At 40.0% G+C, this 12,786-nt stretch overlaps 1 long non-coding RNA gene across 1 annotated transcript; it reads left to right on the top strand.

The window, feature by feature from the left end:
- The first annotated feature begins 9,989 nt into the window (after nucleotides 1-9,989).
- LOC122459344 lies at nucleotides 9,990-12,262 on the top strand. Its single transcript, XR_006279961.1, has 3 exons — nucleotides 9,990-10,072; nucleotides 11,693-11,832; nucleotides 11,911-12,262. It is a non-coding gene; the product is annotated as an uncharacterized LOC122459344 (long non-coding RNA).
- Nucleotides 12,263-12,786: the final 524 nt, after the last annotated feature.

Below are 12,786 nucleotides of genomic sequence, written 5' to 3'. Positions count from 1 at the left end.
GTGTACACCGCAATAAAAAATCCCACAGCATCGAGTCTGAAAGCCCAGGTCAGCTGACTTGGGTTCACGGGGCTCAGGCTGGGGTACTAAAAATAGCAGTGTAAGCATTTGGGCATGGGCTGGAGCCTGGGTTGTGGGACCCTCCCATCTCCCAGGACCATTCACTGGTTCAAGTGCTCAGAGAATTGTCTTCTCTGTGCTCTCTTTCTTGCTTCAACATAATAAAGAATGAAAGATGCCAGTCTTCAGCTCCCAAAATGCAGTGATGGAGTCAAAGAGGGAGTGGATGGTAAGGTGCACATGGAGGTGTCTGTGTATGGGAGACACAACATGCTGTTTGATTGCAAAGACCCAGCTAGAGGAGGAAAACAAAAGATGTTCTCTCGCTAGCTGAGATGTTAATGGTCACCATAAGTTTATTGGAAAATTAGTTGGAAGGAGACAGGAGGAAGCCAGGAGTCCATTTAGCTTTTGCCAGAAGTTTCTTTATAATAGGTTCTCTTTATATGGGAGCCATCCTGTGTCAGTTGGTAGTCTGAAAGCATTTCCCCATGCATTTTTTAGGAATGCTGGGATCTTTTAAGCTGCCCAAGAAACACAAAGCCCTGACCTATGAATATTTTATAAAAACTTATTTCACAAATTCTAATTGTCACCTCACGCCCATATTCTTCATAGAAATATGCTTATGATATGAATATGGCATAACTAAGTTGTATTTGATGCAAGATGGGTCTTGCAAGATATCATTGGAACAGTTATGATTTACCAAATATGATCATCCTATTTGTGCATATATCATTGCTGGACCTGAAGTTAGGAATATGAACTCTGTATCAATTGCTAAAGTGTTTGTATCTGGGAAACGCTCACCAGACAGGAGGCAATCAGCCTGAATGGGCCATTAGGAAGAACAATAAGACTTTGAAAATACTAATCTCTCACCTTCCTGAGAAGTTTCCTGGGTTGCTGCCTTGACACTACAGGGTCAGGTGATTGTGTCACCTGGTAGTAGATCCCCATCTTGGGCTTTCAGTGTTTTTGCATTAAGAGGGGGTGGGGGTTAGACTCGGAAACAAAAGATTCCCACCATATGTAAATTCTATTTAAGACTGGAGAGCGAGTTAATCACAGTTGCCGGATTCTTCATGGAATCCCCGCCCAGGATGACTGCTGGATACTCCTAAGACTGATCTGGGGAGAAGGACTGGGCCCCAGACTGAGAAAGGTCAGTCTGTGAGGGTATACCTGGAGATTTAAGCTGCAAGCAGTGCAGTTTACCTTCAAGAAACTCTGCAACCTGCATCAAACAAGATTTAGGGTGAGAAATTGCTATTTGTAGCCAACTTTTTAATGTATTAAGCATAGTTTGTGTGTTTTGTTTTATTCGCTCAGTAATCTGCTTTGATCTAATATTAAATAACTAGAAGAATCCAATGCACCGCTACAGACTAGGGACCGAATGGCTCGGCAGCAGTTCTGCGGAAAAGGACCTAGGGGTGACAGTGGACGAGAAGCTGGATATGAGTCAGCAGTGTGCCCTTGTTGCCAAGAAGGCCAATGGCATTTTGGGATGTATAAGTAGGGGCATAGCGAGCAGATCGAGGGACGTGATCGTTCCCCTCTATTCGACACTGGTGAGGCCTCATCTGGAGTACTGTGTCCAGTTTTGGGCCCCACACTACAAGAAGGATGTGGATAAATTGGAAAGAGTACAGCGAAGGGCAACAAAAATGATTAGGGGTCTAGAGCACATGACTTATGAGGAGAGGCTGAGGGAGCTGGGATTGTTTAGTCTGCAGAAGAGAAGAATGAGGGGGGATTTGATAGCTGCTTTCAACTACCTGAAAGGGGGTTTCAAAGAGGATGGCTCTAGACTGTTCTCAATGGTAGCAGATGACAGAACGAGGAGTAATGGTCTCAAGTTGCAATGGGGGAGGTTTAGATTGGATATTAGGAAAAACTTTTTCACTAAGAGGGTGGTGAAACACTGGAATGCGTTACCTAGGGAGGTGGTAGAATCTCCTTCCTTAGAGGTTTTTAAGGTCAGGCTTGACAAAGCCCTGGCTAGGATGATTTAACTGGGACTTGGTCCTGCTTTGAGCAGGGGGTTGGACTAGATGACCTTCTGGGGTCCCTTCCAACCCTGATATTCTATGATTCTATCTGTTTGCTATCCCTTACAATCACTTAAAATCTGTCTTTTGTAGTTAATAAACTTGTCTTTGTTTTTTATAAACCAGTTTGTACCATTCATATCTGGTGTGGCCTTACTTGTGTGTGTACGCTAGAGAAGGCTTGAGGGCTTGGCACAGTAAGGACAGGGTGAGGAAGCCCAGGCTGGTGGAAAGGGTGGGCTCTGTGGGACCCCAGTATATCAGGTGACATCCCAGACAGGGGAATCCAATCTGTCACACTAATGTTAAAATAAACTTCTCTCTATCTCCTCTGATTTTGTTCTGCTTTTTTAAACGTAAAATGATTATAGTTTGTTTGTTTTAGTTTTAACTGTAGCTGTCTTCATGAGTTCAGTTGCATGAAAAAAGCAAACCAACTCATTTGAAACTTTTGTATTTATCCCAGCAATTGTGCAGATTTCAGCAAGCCGAGAACAGGGAAAATTCCTTTGAGAGTTCAACCCCTATGTTTATGTCCTTTTCAGGCATTTCCTATCTGTCCTTGTGAACTATGCAGCCAGCTAGGAAGTATCTGGTAATGAAATATCTAATTTTTTTGGACATCAGTTAGATGAAAAGCAATCCCTAAGAATTCTCCTTACACTCATAAAATTTGCAGTCGGTGGAGCTATTGACAACAAAGACAGCAAATTAGACACAGTTCAGAAAAACCATATCTAAGTGACCCTAACCTTAAATTCCTTTTGAACAGTAAAAAATTAGTAGAGCTGGTCAAAAACTAGAATTTCCATCCTGTGGGAAATTGATATTTCTAAATTTATTTTTGTCCTGAACTGAGACAAAAAGTTAAAATATCAAAAATTTTCACAGAACAGAAAGTTTCACAAAATGATTCTATATTCCAGAATCAAAACACTTCCACTGGTTTGGTGAACTGAATCAAAACATTTCATTTTGACTTGGTTTGACGTTAATCTGTGTTTGCCTGGGCTGCTGCAGTGCCTCCTGGGAGTTGTAGTCTAAATACCACATGCCCTGATTCTTTTCTATTGGCTGAGCTCCCTGGCCAGACTACATCAGAATGGTCCCTTCTGACCTTAGTATCTATGAATCTCCCCTGGTATGCCATGTGACTGTCATGATGCACCACATTGGTTCAACCAGGGATGGAGATTGTAATGCCTCATGGGTGATATAGTAGAACCAGGTAACCCAGCCAATAGAAGAATTGAGCATGAGGCACTCAAACTACAATTCCTATGAGGTGCCCTGGCAGGTTTGGTAAATACAGATTAGAGTCAGACTGACCTAACACCCCCCCCCTCCCAACAAACCATTTTGATACGGTTGAACAAACTGAAAGACTTCACTTTGGGTTAACCAAACCCAAAACAAAATATTTTGTTTAGAATTTCCCAATGGAAAATTTTTAGCAAAATTGAAAATTTCTCATGGAAACTGCATTTTTTGTTGCAAAAGTATTTCAGTGGAAAATTCCCATCAGCTCTAAATATAACAATCTGTTAATAGGAATGAGGGAGAAATCTACTTCACAAAGAAATCTTTAATGTATAATCTTTGTCACAGAGATACTACCCCAGTACACCGCTTCATGTCAGCTGTGCCTTCCACAGTGTCTTCTTAGGACACAGGAGTAACCTAGCCTGCTCCCCAAATCATGCAACAGAGTGCAACCTCTTTCAGGGCCTCACAATCTTAAAGTCCAACAGAAAATAGCAAAACAACTGTATCTTCAGCCCAGCTTGGCTCAGCTGCCAGCCTCCTTCTTTGCTGGCTAGCCCCAGCTGCAATAAACTGTCCTAACACCAACCTCAGTTCCTGGGCTTCAACCTCACCGCTCAAGGGCTCTTACCCAGGGCTTTCAGGCAGGCTGTAGTCCTTGATCAGATCCTGCTTCCATGTAGGCTCCTTTCCCACTGCAGGACAGCCTGTCTGTTCTACTTCACCCACCACTGCATCACTGCTGTGTATCCTTCCTCTTAAACACAGTCCTGCACTGGTGGGCTAGGCTAATTGAACATGGCTGACTGGCCCAAGGCTTCTGTTACACTTTATTAATTTGCATTTGTTATTTCCAAAGATATTTTTATTTTATATTTATTTTACAGTAACATGCTTTTTTTTGTTTCTCTGTCAGTTTTCAGGGGCAATCATGTCCCCGTCAAATCAAGACATGTCAACCAAAATATAGAGAGATATACCATGAAATAATTTTTTAACTCTGTTTGGCAGGGATATTAAATGTAACATTCACAAAGCTGACATTCATTGTGTTTGATTATCAGTACCGTTTAACCAGTTCTAATAATAATTATTTGTGAATACGTGGTGAGTTCACTTTGCCGGTAGTTGTGGGAGGTCAAATTATTAGTTTTCCATGCATAGTGGGGTGACTGACAGTTTAGTCATGAAAATGTTTGCAAATCCAGGAAATGTCACCAGTTTTGGCACAGATCGTTTGTTTTAAAAAAGAAAAATCACAGCAGATGTGAATTACTTGGTACTTTATTCTCCCGTTTTTAAGAATTTCAGTTATCCAACAGGGAACAGAAACTATACCAGGTGATTTAGGAGACCTGTCATGCACCATGACTAGCAAATAGTCAAAGGGAACCATTTGGAAACAATCCATAGGCTAAAATTTTGTTTGCATAAACTATTTGATGAATATTTATAAATACGAAATAAATGTGTAGAAATCAGGCTTACCTTGCAAACAGAAAAGCACGCAGTATTCACAGTCAATATTATTTGCAATAAATAATTGGACCAGCTCTACTTACTATGAACACATTAATGTAATTCATGGAGTATTTTTCTTGTCTTCGTCTCGGATTCAAGACCACAAATTTTTCAAATATGTTGGTAAAAAATGTTGCCTTTTTTCTCTTACTAAATTCTACTCTGCTCGCGCAATTGATACCATGTGGCCAGATTTTTGTTCCTCCATTGGAGCCCAATTGTTGTTTACAGGACTCCATATGTATGCAGCAGTCTGCCCACATTCCGTGAATTTCACAACCAGGGCCTAAAGTTGTAAAGTTCTGGGATGGATCAGTGAGCCCAGTTCTGCTTTCATTGTAATCAATTGACTTCAGTGGGAACAGGATTAGGGTCATTATCTGCTAGCATAAATGTGATTGAACTGTCTAGAGTAATTTACTGTAACAAGGAAACAGTGATGTGCTGTAGGGAAGAAGCTATGGAAATTATTCTCTTGGGACCTACATGCTTAACTTTACAGATGAGCAAAGCACATGCATAAGTGTTTATTGAATTGTATCCTAAACTATTTTCCTTGGCTCTAGACAGTCAATAACTTCCCAGATAGGGAATGTTTCTATCCCCTCAGGCAGCAGAAAGTCTGTAATGATAGTTAATTAAACAAAAGGGAAAAAGAAGAAGAGTAGATAAGGAGGGCTATGCTTTCACACAACTGTTTAAAGAAACTGGTAGTTTGAAAAGATGCTGGAAAATAAGAACAGCAAAAAGTTTTATGAAACTGATTTTGTTTTATCATTTCAAGTCTGCAAAGCAGAAACAAGGAGTTAATTGTCAAATAAAATTTTTATAAAGCTGGATAATGTGTTAATGAGGCCAGTTATTTTAAAATGGCATCAACATGTTAAAAATTACATTGAAAAAAATGAGGCTGAATAGCTGGCCAAAAAAATTCACTTGGGCCTCTTTTTTTCCATGGGTAAATGTAAAGTCTGTGATCTTTGTTCAACAGAATGATCAAGAAGTGAGGCTTCGGCCCAAGTTAAGTTACCATGAACAGCAAAATCCAATAGGAATAGAAGTAATTTATTCACTAAAATCTGATAATCCATTTGGAATTTTTCTTAGACTGACAGAACTTTCATCTTCAAAATCTCTGTGACACAAACACCACTAGCATGTAGATTACAAAATTAAAACAAGGCGGTTAAGATACTCATTTACAAAAAAGTAGCATCTTAGCAGCTTCAAAATTAAGGTCAATACTCTATCTTTGGGCTCTGATCCTGCAAAGATTTATGCATATGCTTCACTTTATGCACTGACTTTCCACTGTGGCTGATATCCTGAAGCCAATAGCAAAACTGCCATTGACTTCAGTAGAGCTAGGATTTCACCATTTGAGTAGTCCAATTAAAGTCAATAGGACTATTAACAGTGTGTAAAGTTAAGCATGTGCATAAGTGTTTGCAGAATCAGGGCTTTATTTTGTGCCATTGGGAAAATAAGATCAAACAAAATATAGAAGACATAGCAGCAGGAGTTAGAGGAGAGGGCATTTGAGTGTCAAATACTTTAATGCTGAGTTTCCTGGATTTGTCAGGTTGTTTGACGTCATCAGTATAACTAAATTTTATGGGTTTGTTAAGCCCTGACAGTGTGCTTAGTACTATAGAAGACATCAAATGCAGAGAGACTCTGCCCCAAAGACTTTACAGTTTCTCAGCAAGGCAGACCAAGGAGATGGGACACACTAGAAAGCAGAGGATAAATATATAGGAGGATATATTTATATTTAAAACTTAAGTATCTTATGTTATATTAACTAACTTCTCCTGGGCAACAAAGTAGTACTGAGTCATCAGGAGAGCTGTGAATGAAGAGAAGGCATTAGCATTGTGGAAGGGCCTCCTAGCTCCAATCAATGCACTGGTAGAAGCATAGAAGGCATGATTCTGGCTGGGTGAGAAATAAATGAACAGGGCATCCTGGCCGATATTGGCAGACTACAGATGATGGGGGAATGATTCAGTACGAGGCAAGGTTTGAGATGAAGGCTGAGGCAGATTTATGTTGTCTTGTCATATAGGGATTTGCATGAGAATTTTTTGGGTATCTAGGTCACCTGGTATAGAAAGGCAGACCTTTCATGTAAGATTATGGAACATTTAGGGCTAAAGTCTACCCCAGGTATGTGCAGTGGGATTCCATTTCTGTCAAGGAGAGTTGCCACATTCATCTGGGTCTTGAAAATTCTCTGCCCTCTTCATTTCCCTTCCTCAATACTCTCATTTATACACATCGTGTTTAAAAAGAAATCATGTGAGAAGTACCTACTTGCTCCCCCAATTTATTATGCTCCTTCTGACTAAAACCCCATTCTTAAATATCTCTGCTTATTACTTAAAAAAACCGAAGAGTAAGAGTGCACACTATGATCAAATGATCTGAAAAGTTTTGATTTAAAAACAAAAACTGAAGATCCCTACAGCTGGAGGTCTGTTCCATTGGCTTCACTGGATGTTGGATCATAGATTTTAAGACCAAAAAGGATCATTTTGGTCATCCAGTCTGCCTCCTGCATAGCAGGCCACAGAACTTCACCCAGTAATCTCTGCATGAGGCCCATAGGTTCCATTTGAGCGAAAGCATCTCTTTAGAAAGACATCAAGTCTTGATTTAAAAATTCAAGTGACAGTGAATCCACCACATCCCTAGGTAAGTTGTTCCAATGGCTAATTACCCTCACTGTTAAAAATTTGCACCTTATTTCTAGTCTGAATTTGTCTAGTTTCAGCTTCTAGCCATTGGATCTTGTTGTATCTTTTGCTGCTAAGTTAAAGATCTATCCGTGATCAGAAATCTCGACTCCATATAGGTACGTGTAGACCATGAACAAGTCACCTCTTTAACCTTCTCTTAGATAAACTAAACAGACTGAGCTGTTAAAGAAGAGAGGGGAAACACCTGAGCTTTAAATAGAGAATTAGATTTTGATTTAAGTTTTGTAATATCTGTTAAAAATGTATTTGCTTCTTGGCTAATAGCAGCAGAAAGTCAACCTATAACCAGTTTTAGGCATCATCAGAATGGGAATTTAGACCCTGGTCCTGAGACATGTGCTGGGCCACAGGGGTTGAGCTCTTACAATTTCCATTCTGACTTCTTATAATAGAAATAAGCATTAATTGATGTTAATGTACCCAATGTAATTATGATAAAATAATTTTGCTAGGACTCTTTTCCAATATTGTATCAAAGAATTCCTATTTACTTCTATACAAGCAATCTTGCAACCTTTGAATTTTGCTTCCATGGTGATGCAAACATTAGAATATATAAGATAATTTGATTATGAACAACTACAAAATATTACACATCACCTGGTATTTCTTATCCACTCATGGGTTATTACAAATTTTGGAAGTAATGTACAATTTTGATGATATGAAATCTTGATTTTCAAAGTGTATTTTAATAGTAAAACTGAGACTGATGAAAGTGATGAAGTTCACAGTTATTCTGAAACTCCATCTTTAAAGGTCTTCTGATGCATTAATTAAGCACGTGCTTAAGTGCTTTGCAAGATAAGGGCCTTGGTGTTCAATCACTTGAAGGATTATGGCCCTTGACCTTCAGAGCCCAGATTTTGTTTGCATGGCTGTCAGTTGGATCAAATGTTTTCCTTCTTGTAAACTGAGTACATTTAATACAGAAATCATAAACACAATAAACTTGGAACTCTGCCAGGCCATTATTAATGAATCTCCTTTCAGAAAAGAACAACACTTTAAGGTATGTAGGAGAAAATCACAGAGTCATTTTCCCTTCATCCCATCCCAGCAGCCAAATATACCTCAATGGGAAGAGTTAAAAGATTTAAGAAATCAAATCTGATTTTCCTTTTAATGGGTTTGAGGACAGTACAGAGGTATTTTATATACAGGATAAGTTGTATGGACAATAGGTGAAGAACTTCATGGAAATTAAATGCTTGCCTAACTGGCCAGATTTCTGAATTTTCCTCTGATAGAGTTTACTGCTTGCATATTGGTTAAATGCACCTCTTTCCATTTGAATGTTTGGCCCAAAATGTTTTCCTGGCTGCCAAAACTTTGACAGAAATATAAGTGTCCTAAAAGAATGCACTTTATGGGAAAAATGTTCCTCTTGTACCCTGAGATTAAACTACTGAAGGTGAACAAAGAGGAAGACATGTCTAGAAATGCAGAAATAAATTGAGTTAATTAAGAGAGCTCCCACTGCCCCCCTTCATGAAAGTTATTATGCTTTTGAAACACTGGAGATGGTTTCACTGTGAATTTGTGAGGTTAGGATACAGCTGGGATGCTGAGACTGTGGGCTGGATGGTATGTACAGAATGTGTTTGATCAGTTTTCCCATTTGTATTAGATAGAGATGGCATAAAACAAATGTGGTAGAAATAGGCAAAAGGGATGAGCAGGTTTCTGTGGGATAAGACTGAACTGATTTAGATTTTTGGAGAATAATTTTTCTGTTCATATATTATTTGCTTCAAAGACTTCAGTGAGAAGACTTTTCTAACCTCTGTAAATGACACAGAAATAATTTCAGGGCTTCCAAAATCAGGCTCAAACTTTACAGTATATTGCTTGAGATTAGTCACTAGTGCTTCTGTGAGAGCATTCTGGGTATTAAAATGCAAGTAAGTGCACCAAACCTTCCATTGTCATGCCAATAGTATTTTCAGTAACATACACACCAATGGGTACCTTAGCTTTACTCACATGCTAAATAAATATGCTTGCTGTGCTTTGTTCAAATAGCACTGTGGGTGAGCCAGAACTGAGTACATCCAACAATAATTAACTGGAGATAAATAATCAATTCCAAATGCACTCCATTAAACCCTCCAGCACTAAGGCTACCAAATAGGTAAGTCTCCCCTTTAGCCCAATTCATAGACAATGGCTCTGTGGCGGGGTGGCTTGAAGGGCTTAAAACAGCCTGGGAGAGGGCTGAAAGGGAAAAAGCTGGGCTGTTTGGGAAAACAGCCACAGCTGTAGCCTGTGTAATTAGGGCCCAGCTGGCCCTTATAAGAGGACAGTGGGCTAGAAGGAGAGAGACACTTTCTCTAGCTACATAGAGAGAGGAGGACCTGGCTACTCAGGAAGCTGAGGTGCTTCTGCCTAGCAGAGCCCCAGGCTGAGGTAAAGGCCCATGAAAGGGTACTAAGGTTGCAGAGGAGTAGCCCAGACGTAGACAGAGGCAGCTAATCCGACCCACCCCTTGCCGATGATGAGTGGTATGGACTGCAGTCTGACCCAGGGAGTGGGGGCTAGATGATGACTGACAGTAGCCACTGAGGCAAGGGAGGGATAGGGGGTTGGGGGTTCCTCTGAGAGCAGAGACCCAGACTGAGGAGGTACTGCCAGGGGGAGAACACTAATCTAGAGGGGCACTGGCATCTGGGAGGGGCACAGGACCAGTGGAAGGCAAGACACCAACCGGCGGAGGGTGCTCCTGGCTGAAAAGAGCTAATTCCCTGGACAACCAGCAATACAGTATGTATTATAAGAATAGGTTTCAGAGTAGCAGCTGTGTTAGTCTGTATTCGCAAAAAGAAAAGGAGTACTTGTGTCACCTTAGAGACTAACAAATTTATTAGAGCATAAGCTTTCATCCGATGAAGTGAGCTGTAGCTCACGAAAGCTTATGCTCTAATAAATTTGTTAGTCTCTAAGGTGACACAAGTACTCCTTTTCTTATTATAAGAATGAATCCTTTACGTTGTCCTGAAGTACATTACAATCATTTTTTCATCTCTTTCCCTGGAAGTTTCATTCTGATCATTTGATTCCAGAGCCATTGTGGAAGGATTTCTTTTGTAAAGGACTATGGACAAACTTGGTACCACATTCAAATGTAAAACCACATTAAAAATAACAGATGTAAGATGTTTTCCAATGTTGGCAAGCACTCCTGCCAGTTTCTTTTTGTGCCATTCATATAACACTATGGATTGACTTTTTTTCACTCAATAAATATGTGATCAAACATGAAGGGAATAACTCAAAACTGTTTAAAGAAAGCAAAGAAGTTTGGTTTTGTTTGATAGATTCCGTGACCTGACCAGATTCTACACGTTGAAAATGGGTACTTGATTAAAGGGGGGACATTGTAATTTTGTCTTGTGAACTGCTCCCCCAAGTTCTGTCTCTCATCCTGGAAATAATATTTTTTGAAAATGTGAGCCCCATTGAGGTTTCTATGGTGATAACAATACTCATTAACCCAAGGAAAAATAACAATCAAAGCTAGAAGGCATCAAAATCTTTTGTTTGTAGGAAAAGACAATACAGTATTTATAGCTGCCTGCCTTTTTTTTGTATCCCTTCACTCTGGCTTGGGTTCAGCAAGGTAATTAAGCATCTGGCTTACCTTATTCAGGGAACAGATTAAGTTTCTTGTAGTCTTGGAGGTCTGTAGGTGGTAGCCGAGGTCAGCATGAGTAAATAATTGTTGGTATTAGAGCTGTGAGATTTTTGAAACAAAAATCTTGGAACTCCATGATGAACGCAAAATACTTTGAGTTTCACACAAACTTTTCACTAAGTGGGTCTCCACCAGTGTGTGGTGCACTAGAACTAGATAAGGCAGCATTTCATTCCCTCCTGTTTTCTGTAGATCATTTGTGGTTGATTGAGCAATTGCTAGTGGGTCATGGAGAGCTGAATTTTCTGGGCCCATGCAGAAAAAGGGAACAGGTAACAGAATACCAGAGGATTAAGTGTGGGGAAATGGACTAACTTTGCTTCCTCTACCCCCAGGGGACATAAGGCTTGCTGGCTAACCCCTTTAATTATCGGGATGGCAAGGAGGGCAGCCATCAATCCCCTGAAGGCTGCAGAGTAGAAGAGCGTGTAGCAAGCCGCCATTTCCCTCTTAGTCTTCCAAAAGACCGCATCAGGTAATGGTTGTAGGGGAAAGCAGGATAGGATTTGTGCCACTTTCCTCTCAAACCAAGTGAGACGCATCTGTTTTGAAGGTTTCATTTGAATAAACATATTGACATCAGCCTGAATTGCAAGGTACTAAAACCCTGCAGACTGAATTCACTGAAACCCACTGAACCAAAACCAGCAGGTTTCCCATAGCTTCATATGGTCTGCATAACACAGAGAGCAGACCAAAAAGTAAAAGCAGAAAATATTGTGTAAGTTCACATATTTCCCTCTAAACCTTCCTGTATAGGTTTTATTGAGGCTGAAGCTTTAATACACTGCTTACAGCCCCACTGTTGATCTGTTAGACTATTGGGGCTATACTTTCCAGTTGCTGATTAGCCTTCTGATCTGCATTCTGGATAACCTAATACTGGGAGAGGTGGAGCTATTACCAATGGCAGAAAAAATACCTGAAACTAAAAGTAAATTACTGCTCTGGATGCCAAAATGATGGAAGTTTTGTTCTAAAATCTTCTTAAAGGAAATCTAGGAACTGAAACATCAGGCTGTTTGAAATTCCTGAAAATAAAGAGATCACACTTTTGTTGTCCATTCTGTCCTGAATAGAAATGGTAAAATGATCCCATAAGGTTTGAAAAAAATGCACAGAATTCCGTTGTGAGCGTCCAGCTAGGATTCCAGCCCAGGAAGACTGCTGCAGAGAGAAACCTTATTTTGCTGGTGGCTCTTGCCACCAAAAGTCTTGATGTGGATGATAAAATGATTTTCTTCATGCTGGATCTCAGTCTGATAACACAGTCCACAAGAAAAGAGAGTGCTGTGCCTTTGGGAAGAGCTTTCAAACTGAGGATGATGAATTTACCATCCTATTTCCAGCCAACTTTAGGGTAGTACATACCCTTTCTGGGATTATGTGAGAGTTCTCAAATTGTTCAAAAATAGTAAAGTCCGCCAGC

Source organism: Dermochelys coriacea, chromosome 3, assembly GCF_009764565.3.
Source record: "Dermochelys coriacea isolate rDerCor1 chromosome 3, rDerCor1.pri.v4, whole genome shotgun sequence".
Taxonomy (NCBI): Eukaryota; Metazoa; Chordata; order Testudines; family Dermochelyidae; genus Dermochelys; species Dermochelys coriacea.
This window is presented reverse-complemented; position numbering and strand designations above follow the sequence as displayed.